Source organism: Scyliorhinus torazame, chromosome 24, assembly GCF_047496885.1.
Source record: "Scyliorhinus torazame isolate Kashiwa2021f chromosome 24, sScyTor2.1, whole genome shotgun sequence".
Lineage (NCBI taxonomy): Eukaryota > Metazoa > Chordata > Chondrichthyes > Carcharhiniformes > Scyliorhinidae > Scyliorhinus > Scyliorhinus torazame.
In genome coordinates, this window is record NC_092730.1 from 56,167,683 (window position 1) to 56,174,865 (window position 7,183).

The window sequence follows — 7,183 nt, forward strand, 5'->3', positions numbered from 1 at the left end:
CAGCCCTGTTCGCCATTCACACAGGGAGCAAGTGCCTCATACCTGTTGGACAGGGTCAAGTGCTGAGGCTCCTGAGTTCCTGACTGCTGCTTCCCGTTACCTGCCTGACTTGCAGTCGCACCGTGCTGTCCCTGGCCACCGGCAGGATTTAAACTACTCCTGTCATGAACTGGGCTTCTGCCTTTCGGGTCATGCTGTACGAATTCAAGCAGGAATCCCATGTCCTGAGCTCACCGCTTGCCCATTGAATGTGAGGTATTGGATCTTCCTGGGGTTGAATATTGCGTGGAGGAAAAGCTAATGTCTGAAGTGGGATTCGAACCCACGCCTCCAGAAAAGACTGAGACCTTAGCGCAGCGCCTGCGACCGCTCGGCCACCCTGCCACGTTGCGACAAAATGTGTGCTCCGTGCACAAATCTATTTAAATTCTATCTTCATTGTCTTTACATTCCAAGCTTGATGTGATTTTAATATTTTTGAACCACAGCAGAGTCTTGTGTCTGAGTGCCATCCTTCTCCAAGCCGGTGGTGTTTAAGAAAATTCTCATTGCTGCATTGAACAGTTTTCTCTAATCAAGAAAGTCCGAACTGCCGCCTTACTGTTCCTCACACGAAGTATTGAGAGTGTAAGATATGAGTGGAGTGAAGGATCCAATTGGAGAGTTGCATTCTGGCGACTCGAATCACTCTCCATTGCTGCTGCTTTCACAGACAAGTAGCCGAAGAACCCTTAAGTGTCCAAACAGCAGGAAGTTCATCCAGTAAAGGCGGCAGAATAGGTTTCTAGGAGAGTTCAACTGAGACACCTCGACATTCGAACCAGCCAGACTATTTACAACAAGAGAAGAGAAATGTTACCCGGCGTCCTGCGATCAATATTATTTCCTCAACCAGGCTCACAGAGCAGATCATCCAGTCATGGGCTGGGCTTCTGTCTGTTGGGCCTTGCTTTGAGAATGTGAGCAGCAATCTCATGTCTTTACGCCACCGCTTCCCAATTGAATCGGAGGTATTGGATCTTCCTGGTGTTGAACGCTTAGCTGGAAACACGTAACCTCGTGGAGGAAAAGTTAATGTCAGAAGTGGGATTCGAACACACGCCTCCAGAGGAGACTGCAACCTTAACGCAGCGCCTTCGACCGCTCGGCCATCCCGACGCGCTGCGATCAAAGATATGCTCCATGGGCAAATCGATTTTAATTCAATTTTCATCTTCATTTCATTTCAAACTAGATGAGGTTTTACTATTTTTGAACGCCAGCCAGACTCTTGTATCTGAGTGCCATCCTTCTCGAAGACGCTGTGTGTTAAGGAGCTCTCATTTCTGCATTGATCAGTTTGCTCCAATCTACAAAGTCCGTACCACCACTTGCCCATTGAATGTGAGGTATTGGATCTTCCTGGGGTTGAACATTTCGTGGAGGAAAAGTTAATGTCAAAAGTGCGATTCGAACCCACGCTTCTAGAGAAGACTGCGACCTTAACGCAGCGCCATAGCCACTCGGCCGTCCTGACGCGCTGGCGGCAAAACTACGTTCCGTGTACAAATCGACTTAAATTCTATCTTCATCGTCATTTCATTTCAAACAAGATATGCTTTCGCTACTTTTGAACCCCACCCAATGTCCTGTATCTGAGTGCCATCCTTGTCCAAACTGCTGGGGGTTAAGGAGCTTCTCATTGCCGCATTCATCAGTTTGCTCCAATCAACAAGGACCAAAGTCCCGCTCAACCTGTTCCTCGCACGAAGGTATTGAATGTCTAAGATCTGAGAGACGTGAAGTATCCAATTGGAGAGTTGCATTCTGGCGACTGCAATCTCTCTCCACAGCTGCTCCCTGTGCTGGTTTCAGAGACATGGAGCCGAACAACCCCTCCAGTGTCCAAACAGGTGAACGGTCATCCAGTCGAGGCGCCAGGAGAGTGTTCTGGGAGAAGTCAACTTAGTCACATCGACTGCAGTGTGGGTAGCTGAAGAACAGGTGTCCAAGACCGGATCAGACTGAAAGCAAAACTTTGATACCAATAAAGAAAATCGCAGATGTGCTGCTGACCAATAGCAACTTGTTTCCGTTTGGTGTGAGTGAGAACACGAATAGCAGAGGATGGTTTCAATCCATCGACTTCTGGGTTATGGGCCCAGCACGCTTCCGCTGCGCCACTCTGCTCGTGGTTGACTCTCTTCGGGGTCGGACTTGAGGCAAGATTTGAAGAAATCAGTAACAGCGTGATTAATGTTACCAGAGAGTGAAACTTCCGTCACGAACTTCATTCTATGAAGGTGATTCCAGTCACTCCCCACTTTCCCATCAGAATAACGTCACAGAATCAATCACATCACCTTCACAGAACAACCATTCAGCACGAAAATAAATTATCTGAACTATGCTGACCAGTATTAGTGTGTTCAAAAGTGTGTTCCTGTTGAAAGAAAAAATAAGGAAGTGAATAGTTGTGTGGCTACCGCAAGGCAGTAATGTTGTAGCTCCTGGTTTAAGGAGCAGAGTGCGCAGTGGAAGCGTGCTGGGCCATTAGCCAGAGGTAGAGGAATCGAGGCTATTCTCTGCTATTTACATTCTCCCTCACACCAAAAGTTAACATAACGCAGATTCATGTTTGCTTTGCAGCAAATACCTATCAGAAACTTTTTGCAGTCTCATCCTGACATTAGTCCCAGGAATGAAGGAGGCAGCATGGCACATTACAACATTGTAAAGCTCACACATAGGGAACCACAGAGAAAATTCTTTAAAGTCTCAGACGGTCTGACAGCATCTGAAGGGAGAGAAAAGAGCAAACGTTTCGAGTCCAGGTGACCCTTTGTCAAAGCTGGACGGAAACGTTATCGAGCAGTACCCCACAGAGGGGCAATATAGATATAGAACGATATCCAGTAATAACTCACAGGGGGCCAACAAGGAAATAAAGCTTTATCGAGCAATGAATCACAATAGAAACAGATTTCCCATTTTCCCTCTCGGACGGATGTGAACAATCCAACCAGCCAGACTACTTACAAGAAATGAAGACGAATTTGTCCCGGAGTCCTGGGATCAATATTCATTCCTCAACCAGTTTACTGAAGCAAGTTATAGAGTCATTAACTGCGCTTTTGCCTGTGGAGTCTTGCTGTGCGTATTTAAGCGGAATCTGATGCCCTGAGGCCAATGTTTTTCCACTGAAAGGGAGCTATTGGATCTTCCTGGAAAAATTTAACCTCGTGGAGGAAAAGTCAAAATCAGGGGTGTGAGTGGAACCCACGCCTCCAGAAGAGACTGCGACCTGAACGTAGCTCCTTAGCCGCTCGGCCATCCTGATGCGCTCGCGTCAAATTTAAGATCCGTGCACAAATCGACTTAAATTCTATCTTCATCGTCATTTCCTTTCAAACAAGATATGCTTTTCCTAATTTTGAACCCCAGGCAGTCCTGTATCTGAGTGCCATCGTTGTCCAAACTGCTGGGGGTTAAGGAGCTTCTCATTGCTGCATTCATCAGTTTGCTCCAATCAACAAGGACCAAATTCCCGCTCAACCTGTTCCTCGCACGACGGTATTGAATGTCTAAGATCTGAGAGACGTGAAGTATCCAATTGGAGAGTTGCATTCTGGCGACTGCAATATCTCTCCTAAGCTGCTCCCTGTGCTGGTTTCAGAGACATGGAGCCGAACAACCCCTCCAGTGTCCAAACAGTTGAACGGTCACCCAGTAGAGGCGCCAGAAGAGTGTTCTGGGAGAAGTCAACTTAGTCACATGGACTGCAGTGTGGGTAGCTGAAGAACAGGTGTCCAAGACCGGATCAGACTTAAAGCAAAACTTTGATACCAATAAAGAAAATCGCAGATGTGCTGCTGACCAATAGCAACTTGTTTCCGTTTGGTGTGAGTGAGAATATAAATAGCAGAGGATGGTTTCGATCCATCGACCTCTGGGTTATGGGCCCAGCACGCTTCTGCTGCGCCACTCTGCTCGTGGTTAACGCTCTTCGGCGTCGGTCTTGAGGCAAAGTTTGAAGAAATCAATAACAACGTGAACAACGTTCCCAAAGAGGTGAAACTTTGTTCCCGAACTTCATTCTATGAAGGTGATTCCAGTCACTCCCACTTTCCCATCAGAACAACGTCACAGAAGAAATCACATCACCTTCACAGAACAACCACTGAGCACGAAGGTAAATTAACTGAAATATGCTGACCAGAATCAGTGTGCTAAAAAGTGTGTTCTTGTTGAAAGAATAAATGAGGAAGTGAATAGTTGTGTGGCTACCGCAGGGCAGTAATGTTGTGTCTCCTGGTTTAAGGAGCAGAGTGCCGCAGCGGAAGCGTGCTGGGTTATTAGCCTGAGGTCGAGGATTCGAGGCTGTTCTCTGCTATTTACATTCTCCCTCACACCAAAAGTAAACATAACACACGTTCCTGTTTGCTTTGAAGCAAATACCTATCAGAATGTTTCTTGCAGTCTCATCCCGACATTAGTCCCATGAATGAAGAAGACATAAGAACATAAGAACTAGGAACAGGAGTAGGCCATCTGGCCCCTCGAGCCGGCTCCGCCATTTAATGAGATCATGGCTGATCTTTGTGGACTCAGCTCCACTCTCCGGCCCGTTCACCATATCCCCGAATCCCTTTATTCTTTAGAAAGGCATTAATCTTTTTCTTAAAAACGTTTAAAGAAGAAGCCTCAACTGCTTCACTGGGCAAGGAATTCCAGAGATTCACAACCCTTTGGGTGACGAAGTTCCTCCTACACTCCGTCCCAAATCTACCTCCCCTTATTTTGAGGCTATGCCCCCTGATTCTGCTTTCCCCGACCAGTGGAAACAACCTGCCCGCATCTATCCTATCTATTCCCTTCATAATTTTATATGTCTCAATAAGATCCCCCCCGCATCCTTCTAAACTCCAATGAGTACAGTCCCAGTCTGCTCAACCTCGCGTCATAATCTAATCGCCTCAACTCTGGGATCAACCTAGTGAATCTCCTCTGCAGTCCCTCCAGTGCCAATATGTCCTTTCTCAGGTAAGGAGACCAAAACTGAACACAATACTCCAGATGCGGCCTCACCAACACCCTATACAATTGCAGCATAAACTCACTAGTCTTGAACTCCATCTCTCTAGCAATGAAAGACAAAACTCGATTAGCCTTCTTAATCACCTGTTGCACCTGCACACCAACTTTTTGCGACTCGTGCACCAGCACACCCAGGTCCCTCTGCACAGCAGCATGTTTTAACATCTTACCGTTTAAATAATAATCCATTCTGCTGTTATTCCTCCCAAAATGGATAGCCTCAGACTTGGCAACATTGAACTCCATCTGCCAGACCCTATCCCATTCACCTAACGTATCCAAATCCTTCTACAGACTTCCGGTATTCTCTGCACTTTTTGCTTTACCACTCATCTTAGTGTCGTCTGCAGATTTTGACACATTGCACTTGGTCCCCAACTCCAAATAGTCTATGTAAATTGTGAATAACTGCGGGCCCAACGCTGATCCTTGAGGGACCCCACTAGTTACAGGTTGCCAACCAGAGAAACACCCCTTTGATCCCCACTCTCTGCTTTCTGTTAGTTAACCAATCCTCTACCCATGCTACCACTTTACCCTCAATGCCATGTATCTTTAGTTTATGCAGCAACCTTTTGTGCGGCACCTTGTCAAAAGCTTTCTGGAAATCCAGATATACCACATCCATTGGCTCCCCGTTATCTACTGCACTGGTAACGTCCTCAAAAAATTCTTCCAAATTAGTCAGACACGAACTATCCTTTGCGAACCCATGCTGCGTCTGCCCAATGGGACAATTTCCCTCCAGGTGCCCCGCTATTTCATCCTTAATGATAGATTCCACCATTTTCCCTACAACCGAAGTTAAGCTTACCGGCCTATAATTACCCGCTTCCTGCCGACCTCCTTTTTTAACCAGTGGTGTCACGTTTGCTACTTTCCAATCCTCTGGGACCACCCCAGAGTCTAGTGAATTTTGGTAAATTAGCACTAGTGCGTTAACAATTTCCATCGCCATCTCTTTTAACACTCTGGGATGCAGCCCATCAGGGCCAGGAGACTTGTCTACCTTTAGCCCCATTAGCTTGCCCAATACTGCCTCCTTAGTGATTACAATCATCTCAAAGGTCCTCACCAATCATATCTTTATTTCCATCAGTCACTGGCATGTTATTTGTATCCTCCACTGTGAAGATTGACCCAAAAAACCTGTTCAGCTCCTCAGCCATTTCCCCATCTCCTATTATTAAATCTCCCTTCTTGTCTTCCAAAGGACCAATATTTACCTTAGCCACTCTTTTTTGTCTTATATATTTGTAGAAGCTGTTACTATCTGCTTTTATGTTCTCAGCCAGTTTACTTTCATAGTCTACCTTACTCTTCTTTATGCCTTTTTTTAGTAGTTTTCTGTTGTCCCCTAAAGACTTCCCAGTCCTCTAGTCTCCCACTAATTTTTGACACTTTGTATGTTTTTCCTTCAATTTGATACTCTCCCTCACCTCCTTAGATATCCACGGTCGATTTTTCCCCTTTCTACCGTCTTTCTTTTTTGTCGGTATGAACCTTTTCGAAACACTGTGAAAGATCGCTCGGAAGGTTCTCCACTGTTCCTCAACTGCTTCACCATGAAGTCTTTGCTCCCAGTCTACCTTAGCTAGTTCTTCTCTCATCCCATTGTAATCGCCTTTGTTTAAGCACAAAACACTAGTGTTTGATTTTACCTTGTCATCCTCCAACTGTATTTTAAATTCCACCATATTGTGGTCGCTCCTTACAAGAGGATCCCGAACTATGAGATCATTAATCAATCCTGCCTCATTACACAGGACCAGATCTAGGACCGCTTGTTCCCTTGTAGGTTCTATTACATACTGTTCCAGGAAATTATCCCGGGCACATTCTATAAACTCCTCCTCAAGGCTGCCTTTACCAACCTGGTTAAACCAATCGATATGCAGATTAAAATCTCCCATGATAACCGCTGTACCATTTCTACATGCATCTGTTATTTCTTTGCTTATTGCCTTCCCTACCATCCTGTTACTATTTGGTGGCCTATAGACTACTCCTATCAGAGCCCTTTTCGCCTTACTATTCCTGATTTCCACCCAAATTGATTCAACCTTGTCCGCCATAGCACAAATATCATCTCTTACTATTGCCCGGA

At 45.8% G+C, this 7,183-nt stretch overlaps 1 non-coding gene across 1 annotated transcript; it reads right to left on the minus strand.

Moving 5' to 3' along the window:
• Positions 1–1,075: 1,075 nt before the first annotated feature.
• Positions 1,076–1,158, minus strand: trnal-aag (transfer RNA leucine (anticodon AAG)). Its single transcript has one exon. It is a non-coding gene; the product is annotated as a tRNA-Leu (tRNA).
• Positions 1,159–7,183: the final 6,025 nt, after the last annotated feature.